Here is a 14,388-nt window from a genome sequence, read left to right on the forward strand (position 1 = left end):
AGATGTACTTCAAGAGTTGTAGGTATTGGTGAGATTGTGGACATTCAACCAAATAACATTGAGTTTACCAACCCTTTTGCAAGAGAAGGAGAGGACAACCCAATACAAAACCCACCACAAAATCAACCTACAATGCCTAAATTTTCATCACACTCCGTACTAACCGAGGAGAACCTACCAAATGGTACTCCTACACCACAACATCTAACCGGTGATTTCATTGCCAAATTCGCATTCATACAATTAGTTGAGAGAAGTCAATTTGGAGGGATGCCTAGTGAAGACCCTCATTCACATATGGAGACTTTTTGTGACTATTGTGATGCGATTTCTCAAACCGGAGTTACTCAAGACCAAATCCGATGGGTATTATTTCCTTTTTCTTTGATTGGTACCGCAAAGCAATGGTCAAATAACCTAGACAAGGCTACTCTTGGTATTGATTCATGGAAGAAGTTGGCACTTGCTTTCTACAAGAAATTCTATCCCCCGGAGAAGACTAACATGTTGAGAGCCCAAATCACCGGGTTCAAGCAGAGAGATGAGGAATCATTGTATGAGGCATGGGAGAGATTTAAGGACACTTGTCGTTCTTGTCCACACCATGGACTTAGCCAATGGTTCCTTGTGCAAAATTTTTGGAATGGTCTATATGATGATTCCCGCAATATCCTCAACATGGGATCAAATGGGATGTTTACCGAAGTTGATGACAATCAAACATGGGCCAAAATCGAAGAGATGGCGGTTAATAATTCACAATATAGTAGACCTCGAAAGGCTACTAGAGGAGGAAAGCATGAGGTAGATTCCATCACACAATTGGGTGCTCAACTAAGTGCTCACATTGACACCATTAATTTGAAGTTTGAGAAGGCCATGGCTAAGCTTGATGAATCTTCCTAATCACCTAAACAACATGTTAATGCTATGGTGAAATCATCCTCAATTCCAAGTGAAGTATGTGAGAGTTGTGGAACTTTGGGACATGACCAAAGTGAATGTAGGGGAACAAGTGAATACTTTCCACGCATACAAAAGTGGCACCCCTTATTCGAACTATTACAATTAGAATACCAAATTCCATCCCAATCTTTCATACAAGAGCCAAAACTTTCAAAACCCTCAACCAACATACACCCCACCTCCAATGAGAAATCAAGCTCAAAGACCCTTTTTCAACCAAAGCCAAAGTTATCAAAATCAACCTTCATACAATCAAACAAATGACCAAGGCTTTGATGTTCAAAAAGCGGTCCCCCAAATGCAAAGAATCAATAAGAATTTTTCACTCAAATGAAAAAAGATACCCAAGCAAAAGACATCACCATCAACAACATACTAGCCCACACCAAGATGTTGGAAACCCAAATGTCTCAATTAGCATCTTCTAGCTCTCAAAGACAAAAGGGGCAATTACCACCTCAAGACAATCCCCCAAGACATGAAACGGTGAATGCCATCCATTTGAGGAGTGGTATAAGATATGAAGGGACGAATAAGCCAATTGATGAAGACATTGTGGAGGCTAGTGACAAGCAAAGAGTTGAGAACTCTAAGGAAGAAGAACCCACCACCAATAAAGTTTCAAAGAAGAAGAATGAAGAGAAGGCTAAGGAGAAAGAGCCTATTGTGATTAGACTTCCATTCCCAAGTCGTCAAGCTAAGCCTAAGTTTGATGAACAACTTGGAAAGTTCATGGAAATTGTGAAGAACTTAGAAGTCTCAATCCCATTCACGGAATTGATCAATCATGTTCCGGCCTATGCGAAATACATGAAAGATATTCTTACAAAGAAGAAATCCATCCGGAAGCTAGAGACTATTGCATTCACTAAAGTGAGTAGTGCGATTCTATAAGGAAGTTCCCTTCCAAAACTCAAAGATCCGGGAAGCTTCTCTATTCCATCCACCATTGGCGACACTACAATCAACAAAGCATTATGTGACCTTAGAGCAAGTGTAAGTGTCATGCCATACTCGGTGTGCAAGAGGCTAGGAATGGGAGAACTCAAATGCACCAACATTGCGCTTCAAATGGCCGATCGATCAACAAAGATACCTCTAGGGATATGGGAGGATGTGCCCGTGAGAATTGGCAAATTCTTCATCCCGGTAGATTTTGTGATTGTCGACATGGAGGAGGATTCCAACATTCACTACAACAAAGTGTCACTTGCGCCACAAATTATGCCACGGGAATTTATAATTCGTGGCTAAATTCTGCTTAGCCACGGAAAAAACTTATTCATTATTTTAGAAAGTCACTTGCGCCAAAAATTAGGCTACACCCGTGGCAAATAAACTTTTTAGCCACGAGCTATGTCACACCCGTGGCGAAATTTTATTTAGCCACGAAATGTCCCGTGGCAAAAAAAAATTTAACCACGAACAAACAAACACCCGTGGCGAGTATCTTTTCCGACTTAAATTCAGATATTTTCATGTTAAGGCAAACCTAAAAATTGCTTGATTTTAAAAAATACAAAATCTAAATGAAATTTAACAAATATGAATAATTTGAAAATACATTTAAATATAAAATTTTGGAAACACTTTGATTAATTTAACAAGCATTTTTTATTGTTTTATTTATTTTAATAAGAAATTTTAAAATTTTATAAACTTATATGTAAGCAAAGAAAAGTATATCGTCTAAATTTTTTGATTGTTTTTTTTTTTACAAAACACAATTATGTTTTGTAGATTTTAAAAAAGATTGATAATTTAAGAAATTTATTTTAATATATAATTTTGTTTAATAAAGTCAAAAATTTCTTTTAATTTCTTTAATTTTTAAATTAAAACTATATAATCTTTAATAACAATCGTAAATGATTGTATCACATTTAAAGAGATAGCATATCAATTTAAATAAATAAGTTATTTTCCATATATCTTAGAGAAATCTAAAATTAATATATTGTCAAACTGTTTCATTGAAAAATAGATTTACAACTTTATTTGTAAGATATTTATAGAAAAATTTGAATTTGATATAATCTTTAACTTGTTGAGAAAATAAATTTGGGTAAATTTTTTTAGGAGTGAAAAAAAAAACAAAAATTGGTTAAATAAAATAACTGTGCTAAAAAATGGAAGTAAAAAAAAATGATCTCCCACAAATCAATTAACAAAAAAACATATTGGAAAAATTATCAATATATAAATTCAATATAGTGAATTTTTTTCATTGAAAATGAGCGCATAATAGGGAAAATATAGAAATTATAATAATTTAAAGTCACAAGTGCAAATCATGTGAAATTTTTGAGAAAAGAAACGATAAATCATAACAAAGAGAAATCAGTTTAAGAAAGTAAACGATTTTGTTGTACGACAGTCTTTTTCGCGTTTTTTGGGTAAAAAGTGACTACTTTTTGGTTAATAAGACCACATTGGGGAAAAAAAAGACCATTAGTTATGAAAAGTGGTCATTATTTTACAAAACAATGGTCACATTTTTCATATCGCAAGTACGACGGTCATACTATAGAATTTGCATAGAAAAATATACAAAAAAAAAATGAGTACACGAGAAATAAAAATAAGAATGTTGATAAACTAAAGAAATAAAAAAATGTTAGGAAAAAAGGATTAAGGTTACTTTTTGGAGAAAATGGTTTTGCTGACTTCAGCAAAAAAAAAAAATTACGTCAAAATTATAGTCGGGAGGTTAACATCGAAAATTTGATTGTTTTGGCCAAAATAATGTTTATTTTTTCGCAAAAGTTTGTAAATCATGTAACATTTTTGTAATTAAATAGTATTAAAGGTAAATCTTGAAAGATAAAAAAAACTTTAAAGGATTCAAAGTGCTAATTATATCAACAAAGTTAACTTTCAATTTCGGTAACACATCAAAAGAACTCCATGGTTAAGCGTGCTCAGATGAGAGTAGTGTTGGGATGGGTGACCTCCTGGGAAGTCTCTCCGATGTGCACGGTTGCACGACTGGTGAAAACATGTTAACGTTCAAATGGATCGAGTTAACTAGCGAAACAAGTACCTAGATTGTCACGGTTCCATATATGATAAAATATCCATTGTGAAAAAAAAAAACAAATTATTTTACGTTTTGTTTATTTAATTTTCATATATATATTGTTTGCCACGGGAATTATTTTTTGGCCACGGGAAATTTTTTTGGCCACGGGAGTTATTAGCCACGAGAGAATCCGTGGCCAAAAATTCAATAACAGCCACGTTCTTGTTTTTCCCGTGGCTATCTCTTTGTCACGACCACTTGCTTCACGGAAGGTATTCCCGTGGCAAAATGATTTAGCCACGGAAATTTAGCACTTGCGCCACAAATTTAGCCGTGTCCCAAATGCTCATTTGTAGTAATGATTCCTATCATTTTAGGAAGACCTTTCTTGCATACTGCGGGAGCGGTAATTGATGTGAAACATGGAGAGCTCACACTTGAAGTAGGAGATAAAACAATCACTTTTAATCTTGACAAGACAATGAGAGCTCCCGATTACATGAGCCATGTTTCAAGATTGATCACTATAGCCGAGAAAGTGATAGGAAGAAGTTAGCATCTCAATGCAAAGATCAAGCTGTGGGTAAAGAATCACCACCCATATGGAACAAGAAAGTGGATAATCCTCAAGATGCTCTATCCTGAGAGCAAGGAAATTTCAACAACAATGAGAGCTTGAATAGCTCACCACCAATCATGACAAGAGAAGAAGAAGGCGTCATTGGCCATGACAACAAGAAAGAGGAGTTGTTTCCATCAACTCATGATACCATTGGGGAGCAAGCTAGTGAAGTATGTGGTCTATGGGATGGCGAATTTGAAGGATTGGTCAATCCCTACATTGGCAATGCTATGACCTTAGACCAAGGCTTTGGTGACCATCTTGACTCGAGTTACCACCATGAAGAAGACAATGTGCAAAGGTCTATTGAAGATCTTTACAATGACAATGAACAAGCCTTCGACTACTTCTACAAGGTGTTGGGAAACATCAACAACATCTTGGCTATGCCCCCTTGACATTTCATTCAAGAGTGAGAGTTTGGTGGAGTCCTCCCAAAACCACCATTTGTAAATATTCTAACCCTTAACTAGCATTTTACTTCTTATATTGCATTTTTTGTCAATTTTGGATTTTCAATTTCATACTTTGATCAAGATTTTCATTATGAGAGAAAGTGAGGGAGGGATTCTAATGTTTTTTGATGTGTAGTGTTTGCTTTAGTGTGGGGATAGCAGTTTCCTAGGCTAACCGGGCCTTCGTAGTGCACCCACAATGATGAACAAAGGAATGAAGAAAGAATGATATGGGAAATTAAGATCTTCACGGGTGGACCTGAACTCGTGGGTACAGGAAGAGATCTGAGCGTCCCCAGAGAGAACCCGCTCATCTTGGGAGAAATCTGAGCGTGCTGGCTCTAAGACGCTCGTCTTGGGTGTGCTGATATTGAAAAAATTGAGGTTGTTTAAGAATCTGGGCAGATTACAAACAAGACGCACGTCTTAGTCTGAATCTGCTCGTCTCAGGAGCAATCTGCGCGTCTTGGCCTGTGCAAAAACTTAGAGTCCACACTTTCTATAAATTCGAGCATCCCCATGTGAATCCACTCGTCCCCTGCAGAAATCCGTCCGTCTCCTGAAGAATCCGCGCGTCTCAGCACGGGTTAGAAATTCCTGAGCTCGCTGTTTAAGAATCCGAGCGTCTTCAAAGAAATCCGCCAGTCTCGTGCTGCTGAACGCTATAACACGGGATTAACCCTCCTTCCCCAAATCATTTCTATCTTATTCAAACACAAACACACACCCTTTCTCCTTCAAAACCCTCAATCCCCTCATCAACAAAACTCAAAATCCTCAACCAAATTCACCAAAATCAAACCCAAACTTCCTAAAATCATAATCAAATTACTCCTTCATCAACAAAACACCAACCAAACATCAAAATCCTCAAAAATTGAATCGATTTTCTAGGGTTTCAAGGCAAATTCGAAAACTCCAAAATCGATTAGGATTAATTGGAGCTTGAGGAGACTAGAAGCATTCAAGCAAAGCTTTGTTTTGTTGATACAATCTTGAAAAGGAGAAGACATGGCAAGAACTAAAGGTGGAAGCAAGGCACCCACAACCTCCAATCTTTCCAAAAGGCAACAAGCTCTTTTAGCCTCAAAGGCTATGGTAGTGCATCAAGAAAGGGTGGAAAGTGAAGAAATCGCTACTCCTATGGTGGAAGCTACTCCTACTCCGGTCATTGAACAATTATAAGATTATCCGGAGGTAACTTTCATAAACGATTCTCATAGGAAAGCATGTGTATCCCTTCCTAGAAAAACTATTTTGCCTACCAAATTCATATGCCATGATGCCTTAGATAAGTTGGGTGTTCTTGAGAGGACCAAGAATTGTTTCGAGTCTATGAAGTTGAAAACACTCTTTGACATGCAAGAATTAACCTACCCCTCCCTTACCATGGAATTAATAAGCTCTTTAAAGGTGACTAAGGTAGAGACTCGGAAAAATATTGAATTCCGCCTTGAAAATGTGGATAGACGAATGTCGATAAGTGAGTTTGGCAAAGTGTTTGGTCTTGAAGAACATTCTCATTATGAGAAAAAGCCCTTGAAATATGATCCCGCACCTCTATGGAAAGCAATCACCGGGAGAAAATTTGAGTCCTTCCTTGAGTGTCATGTTCTTTATGTCCACCATCCGGGCATAAGAGTGTGGCATAAGGTTGTGGGCAACACTTTAATTGCGAGAAAGGGCACCAATCATTTCACCGAGCTTGACTTTGTCTACCTAGAATCCACCATGAATGTCAACAAAAAGTTCACCAAGGAATACAACATACTTCAACTCCTAATTGATCGGTGGCTTGAAATTGACCGTGGGAAAGATGGGGCGGCTTTTATTGTTAATTGAGGCTTAGTAACATGGTTAGCCAAACACTTCAACCCGTATTTTAACAAAGACAAGACATATAAACCGGTTAGAGGTGGCAACCTTCTTGATTTAGCCACTATGATCAACAAGTTCCATTGGCTCAAGAATGATAATCTTGACAACAAATTTGAGTGGCTCACTAAAGAAGCTAAGTCCTTCATCTTGCCAAGCAAGATTTGTCGCATCAATGTCCGAAGTCCAAGCTACCTACTTCCCTTCTCCGATGAAGCCGAGATGATCATGAGACAACATAGGGAATCGAATGCCAAGCCCTCCTCCTCCTCTATTGTGACTCCACCTTATCCAATTAAATATCAAGAATTCACACCAAGTGGCACAAATGTTGAGGTATCCAAAGACTACTTGACTCAATTATTGCAACATATGCATAAGCAAGCTTATGAAGACCGAGTCAATGCCTACCGAGCTCAATATCCGCCCCTCCTTCATCTAGCTAGGCAAGGACTCTTTGATCCTACATGTCATTTGCCTAGTTGGGCGGATAGGGAGGTATTCTTCCCGAATGCTCCTAGAGATGCCAACTTGGATGGTGAAGTTGCTAAGGGGAAGGAGATTGTTGTTGAGAGCGGGGAATGTAGCTACTCTTCCATGAGGAAGAAGAGGAAGAAATGGAAAGCTCAAGTGATGAAGATGACAGTGAAGCCTCAGGGTCCATGGAGGTAGATGATAATGATAATAATGAGGAAGATGATGATGACGATGATAGTCATGAGGATGTCGCAATGAGCGACAATTGAGGTTTGACAAGCTTTTGGAGGATACCACAATCCATTGTGAGTTTCCTACACCTCCTCTATCTTTGTTTATATCTCTTATTTCTAATTTTTAAATCTCGGTCATTGGTTTTGAGTCCTAGCAACACTTAGAGGACTCCCACCTCGGTTCCATTGAGGTGTCTTATATTGTTTCCACTTTGAAAATCCATAATGACAAATTAGTTTCATGCATTGCATTTTTGTGCATGAACTCCCCCATTTTTACACTAGCAATAGTGTCTTACTTGGTTTGGGGAAGTTTAAGCACAAGCATTGGGAGTCAATTCAAATTATGCTCTCCAACCAATAAATTCATTCATCATATAGTGTAGTATAGAATGCATCACTTGTGTATATGTCATGTAGTTTGCATTTAGTGTAGAAATCATGCATTCTCATATTAGCTTGCATAATTTCCTATCGTATTGGTCATTGAGGACAATGCCCATACTAGTGTGGGGATGGGAAATTCTAACTTGACTTTTAAAACAAAAATGATAAAAATTGAAAATTTTTGAAAAATACAAAAACATGTCCTTTTATTTCATAAACAAAAACCCATAAAAATTTAAAAATTCCAAAAACCAAAAACATGTTCATTCCTTTATGGTGTAGAATTATATGTTTTGTAAATATTTGTTTGTTTGTTTGTTTATCCTTTTTTACATTGATTGACTACGCCACATCCGAGACATGAGAATTATGAAGACCGCATGGTATGATCTTTCCAATCCCCTTTTTCCACTTTATGTTAATGACTATGTGGCTTTATTTTGATTGATGCGGTATGAAACAATGTGATTGTAGGAATTGCATTTAGCTTATATGGCATACTAGTTGGTAGAAGAATATGCATTAGGTTGTATAAATGTTAGTTGCATCATGGCATATAGTTGCATTTTAGAAAAATTTTGTGAAAACATCTATTTGGGAAACTTGACAAGTGTATATAAGGCCCTTGTAGATACTTTTTCTCCTTGAGACTTTGCTCACTAGAATGTTTCTAAAACACCCTAGGATGTGTCATGCTAGTATCCTTTGACCCATGGATTAAGACCTAGTCAAGAGTACCTTGTGGTGTGATAACTCCTTGGCTACCGTTTATTCCAAGGTGACCTTTGAAGCCATGCAACCATCTTCCACATTCTACCACATTTTGTCAACAAAAGGGAATGGGCACAAAAATTGTTCAAATTTGAGTTCAAGCAATAAAAAGAAATGAAAAAGTTTGCAATTTGCATCAAAGAAAAGAGGAGTACAAAAATACGAACTCCTATGCTTCAAATAAAAGGAACCCTCGTTACCAATTGGGGTGACTTTGAAAATATTCCAAAGAAAATGAAAAAAGTTGAAATTGTCAAGTATTGAAATGCCAAACATCCAAGAAATAGCAAAAAGAAATTGATCTCAAAATATCAAATGCCACAAGAAATTGGGGGGATAAACAACAACAAAAGCAAACTCCCATATAAAACTAAAAAACATATTGATCCCTTTATCCATTGAACCCACTTTTATGCATGGTGGAGAAGGGACGACCCTTCTTCTTGTCTAGGCAAGAAGGGGAATTCCGCGATCCTCTAGTGTTTCTAACACCATAAGGAGTCTACTCTTGACAAAAGCATTTAACGATTGAGGACAAAGGTACCCTAGCTTGACACAACTTGGAGGTTATTTATTGGTATCCTCGGCTTAGTAGCTTGAAGAAACCGTATCTATAATGGAGTGTGTACCCTTAGATTGTTTCCCTTGTAGATAATTTCCGCCACTTAGACGAGGAAAGTAGCTATTCATTTTTGTAGATGCATCCATTACTTGCTTTTGTGTGCTTAATGCTTGGATGTATCGCCATTTTGGCAAGCCCCGCCTTGCCTTACAAGAAGGCATCCTACCTCATGGTTGTCTTGTTGTGAGTTGAAGGGGCGGAGTGAGACCCGCTAATTGTCTCATATCGGCTATATTAGTAGGTTAGTTTAAATAAAGGTCCTAGTTTTAGTCACCTCTTTACTCGGGTTGAGTAAAGGTTCAGTTTGGGGATGTTTGATGTGACTCATATTTGAGCACATTTAGTCCCCGAATTAACCTCGTTCCAATGCTTTATAGTGCATAATTGGGTCATTTACTATCTTTAGTTTCCCGTTTTGCATATTCTTTAAGGTTTTGTCTCCTTGGTAGGAAAGGATGGCTAATCTTGCATTTACATGGCGAAATGGAGCTAAATGGATCGCATCTAATGACCAAGCATCAAAGAGAAGACCAATACTAGAGGCCTAAGTAGATAAGAAAGTGAAATGGGCAATGATGAAAGGATCCTTGCATCCCCGAGATGATCCTTGCGGATTGTTAAGGAGGAAAAGAAGAGAAGCTGTCTGCCCAGAAATCCGAGCGGATCGAGCACGATCCGGGCGTCTCCCAGCAGCATGATCCGGGCGTCTTGTGGCCAAGACGAGCGGCTTGAAGCATGATGATCCGCGCGTCTTCCCCCAGATCCGAGCGGATCCTAAGTCAGAGAGCCCGTGCCTTACCTCAAGACGCACGGATCGTGGCAAGACTAGCACGGGAATATGCTCATTTCCTTCGAGAGGAGCATTTTCTCAACTTTTCTTAGGGTCTTAATAGTCATTTAAGCCCTTAGTAACCCTAATCTTTGTACCTAATCTTTAGTATAAATACCCCATTGTACTACCTATATTAGCATGCTCTCTTAGTACTCTCTTAATCCATTCTTAATCTAATAAAATTAGTCTTAATTTAGTTGTAATACAATTTATCAATATTAATCACATCTTAATCTTTCCTTAATTTCTCTATTGTTCTTTATTTATTTTGGGTAGTTAGAAGATTATTTGGGTTTATTTGGGAGATTGACAACCTTCCATCAATCATCAAGTACTTCTATTATTCTTTGCATTATTATTTGGAATCATCTTCATAGGTATAATTCCTTTTACCCTTGTTTAATTATTGTTAATTACTTTCATTTATTCATCATGTTTAGCTTTGTTAGTTTGATTGACAATCTTATTAGCATGTGGACCATGATAATGAGTGAGTAGTCTCCTAGCTAGGGTTAATGGGGAATTAGGGGAAACAAACATGGGGAATGATTCATGCTTAATCTAATATGTTTTCATAATTTATTTGCTTGCTTGTTGTGATTTCAACTTATGCACATCTTATGTTTGATGAAATATGAGCCTATGAATCCTTGCATTTTTTGATCCATCACCTATCTTTTCAATGAGGCATGTAAGCATATAAACCAACTTAAGCCTCATTAGACCATGCATATAGTTGAATAGGAAGGATTAAGTCGACTTGTAGGTGTTGAACAATCTAATCGATTCGGCTCCGGGACCCAAACCTTCTTAGGGATTGTAAGCTTATACACCAACTCGATCCCATCATAACAATAAGTGCTTGCATATAATTGAGAACATGTTTGTATGATCAATTCCCCTGAATCCCCTATGAACCCATGACACCCTAATGCTTTTAATCAATTGTTTACATCTTCTTTTAATTACCTTGTTTGTTTTTATTACTTTACTTTTATCTTGTTAATTAGTTTAGTGTATCTCCTACCTCAACCCAAATTGTGACACCCTAAGACACAACCATTTGCAATTGAGAATCCTACATCAATACCCGTCCCTTGGGATCCGACCTTTACTTGCCTCTTTACTAAGAGTAGTTTGTAAAGTTATAAATATTGTTTTGGTTTGTAGCTTTTGACGACGAGTTTGAACCGGACCACCTTGATCTTATGGTTTATTCTTATTGATTTATAGTATTATTATATATTAATTTGATGAGTTTTAGCTTGAATTATGTAGCTTCTAGTTTGTGGGTATTTGGTATATGGCAAAATCTCATTTGTGACGCGACACAAGCTTATTACATCTCAGAATCTTTTACAATAATCAGTGTTATGCTTTACAATTATAAGTGAATAACTATCTGAAAAGTTTGGCGATAAACGTGTGCTTGTCTTAAACTTTTGCTATTTGAGTTAACTAATTTAAAATAACTGCATTTTGATAATGAATAACTGCGTGAGAGCTTCACAATAATCAACTGCGTGAGAGCTTTAAAATAATTGCATTTTGGTAATTTAATAATTTGAATAATTGTCTGGAACTATTACAATAACAGCTGATAGGCATTACAAAAACAGCTATCTGAAAAATTGTTTAATCAATCAATAACAGCTATCTAACATTATTATCCGACAAATCCATCTACAATTGTTGCTCTTTTATGCTTTTCGCTGAGAAGAACCTTTAACGGCTGTTGTTTTAAACCTTTTCGTTCCCGCTCTTCTGTATTTTAAAAGATCTTTCTCTACTTCCAATATGCTCTCCCTCAAAATTTCCACTTGCTCCAAACGAGACGCTCTTGACTCGTTGACATCCGACATCAACAAAATAGCCACCATCTCAATCCATATAGGAATCCTCTAAACTTTCTTCTTAACTAAATACAATCCCTTCTCGTGCTTCCCTTCATATGTGAGCATGTGAAACATGGTAGAAAATCCCGATTCCTTATCATCTTGACATTCGATTTCCATTCAAAATCAACATTCACGAATGTAAATGTGTTAATGAGAACTCCTTCTTTTGTTGTTTTCTTTGTATCCTAAAATTCAGAAAAACAATCAACCTACAGCATGTACAAACAAAAAAGGGATTAGAAAACACGAGTATACAATAACTGGTTTAAAATAATACAATAACTGTGTTTCAACAATACAATAATTCTGTTTTGAAAATATAATGACTGATCAATTATATATAGTTAAGATTTAGAAAAACGTACTGCAACCTTTGCAAGTCTGTAAAAATCAGATTTTTCCCAATCTTCATGCAACGTATGGTCCAACACATCAACCGTCTTGTTCATAAAGTTCACACAAACCCAAGAGTAGTGCTTATCTAAGGACAACGGGATGAAGACAAGGTGCACATCGATCTCGGAGTTTACAGCGTTTTCACTTAAAAAATAGTTCGAAAACCGCACAACCTTGTCTTTCTGGCTGTCAGATGAGGCATCAATATCCCCTCCTTGGTCTAGTATGTCTTCTAAGATTTCCTATAAATACCATCAAAGTGAAGAAAGTTGAAGATCAATGATAAAACATTCTATAATAACTACACGATGAAAAACAGATAATACCATATGTTGTGTCCGAAGGAACATCATCATTGGCGCTTCTTTCTCTTTAACCTCCATGAAATTCAAGACAACTGACCAGGCGGCTATTATGCACAACTCAGTGTAATTTTCAAGCTTCGTAGAAAGAATATCAAACCTATCCAAGATAGCATTCCCCGCAGAAAACAAAAGTTCACTGCAAAGGAGTAAAAAAAGCTTAGTAATATAAAAAAAATAACTGAGTTTTCATTTGTAAAAAAATATAAAATAAGTCACTACTAGATACAATAACTGAGTTTTCATAATGCAATAACTAGGGTAATGTAATACAATAATCGAGTTGTAATGTTACAGCAACTGAATTTGTAAAAAAAGATAGACTAATTGAATTTGTATAATACAATAACTGCAACACAGTATTAAAATTATCAACAACTTGTTTCTCATTGAGTTTGGAGAAAAGAACATACTCATTTGCAAGATTGTAATTGTGATACTCCTAAGTTTTATTTGTGTGATTAATAAGTTTGGTTATCTTTAATTAATAATGTTAGTATTTCTTTTGACTTGAATGATGTCTTTTGGGCAGTTTGGGTGAACTTCGGGACAAAGTTCATTTTAAGGGGGGAAGACTGTAATGCCCCAAATTTTGATGGTATTTATAATTACGAGTTGGGCATTTTAATGATTAGTTATAACGTTTATAATTAATAATTGCGAATAAGACGAAATAATAATATAATAAAATAAGAATTTAAGTCGGAAAGGTGTTATGGGCCATGTGGACCTAGGGATACGTACTCGGATTTTCGAGTAGTAATATAATAATTATAGCTATAGTAGTAGTAATAATAATAATAATAATAATAATAATAATAATAATAATAATAATAATAATAATAATAATAATAATAATAATAATAATAATAATAATAATAATAATAATAATAATAATAATAATAATAATAATAATAATAATAATAATAATAATAATAATAATAATAATAATAATAATAATAATAATAATAATAATAATAATAATAATAAAAAAAAAAAAAAAGAGAGAGAGAAAGACAGGGAGGGCGATTCTTGCTGCGATTTTGAACGATCACTGCATTTCGTCAGGTTAGACGGCCACCTCACGTCGCCGCCGGCCACCTTTCACCGTCGGCATCCTCACGACGCCGGCGTCCTTGGATCGTCTTTTGAGTTTCGCTGTTCTTCTTCTTTTATCAGTTAGGGCATCGATTCTTTCTTCTTTTAGGGCGTCTTTTGATTTTAGGGTTCGTGCGCCGGCATTTGTTGTCCTTTGCTCCGTACGCCTTCGTCGTTATTTCCGTCCAACAACCTCTTCTCCGTGGCTTTCTCGGTGTTGTTGTTCTTCTTGGTAAATGCGATCTTTTGCGGGTTTCGGGTTTTGCTTTCGGTTTCGGGGTGGTAATGGTCCCTCGATCACGTCGGAGGGAGGATATTGGCCGGCTAGTAACTACCCCCTGTGTCATTCTTGCACGTGCCCTGCGGTTTGCT

The 14,388-nt window shown here is 36.5% G+C and overlaps 1 non-coding gene across 1 annotated transcript; it reads right to left on the minus strand.

Moving 5' to 3' along the window:
• Nucleotides 1-504: 504 nt before the first annotated feature.
• Nucleotides 505-611, minus strand: LOC141654011 (small nucleolar RNA R71). Its single transcript, XR_012547594.1, has one exon. It is a non-coding gene; the product is annotated as a small nucleolar RNA R71 (small nucleolar RNA).
• Between the last annotated feature and the right edge of the window lie 13,777 nt (nt 612-14,388).

Source organism: Silene latifolia, chromosome 4 (assembly GCF_048544455.1).
Source record: "Silene latifolia isolate original U9 population chromosome 4, ASM4854445v1, whole genome shotgun sequence".
Classification (NCBI taxonomy): Eukaryota; Viridiplantae; Streptophyta; class Magnoliopsida; order Caryophyllales; family Caryophyllaceae; genus Silene; species Silene latifolia.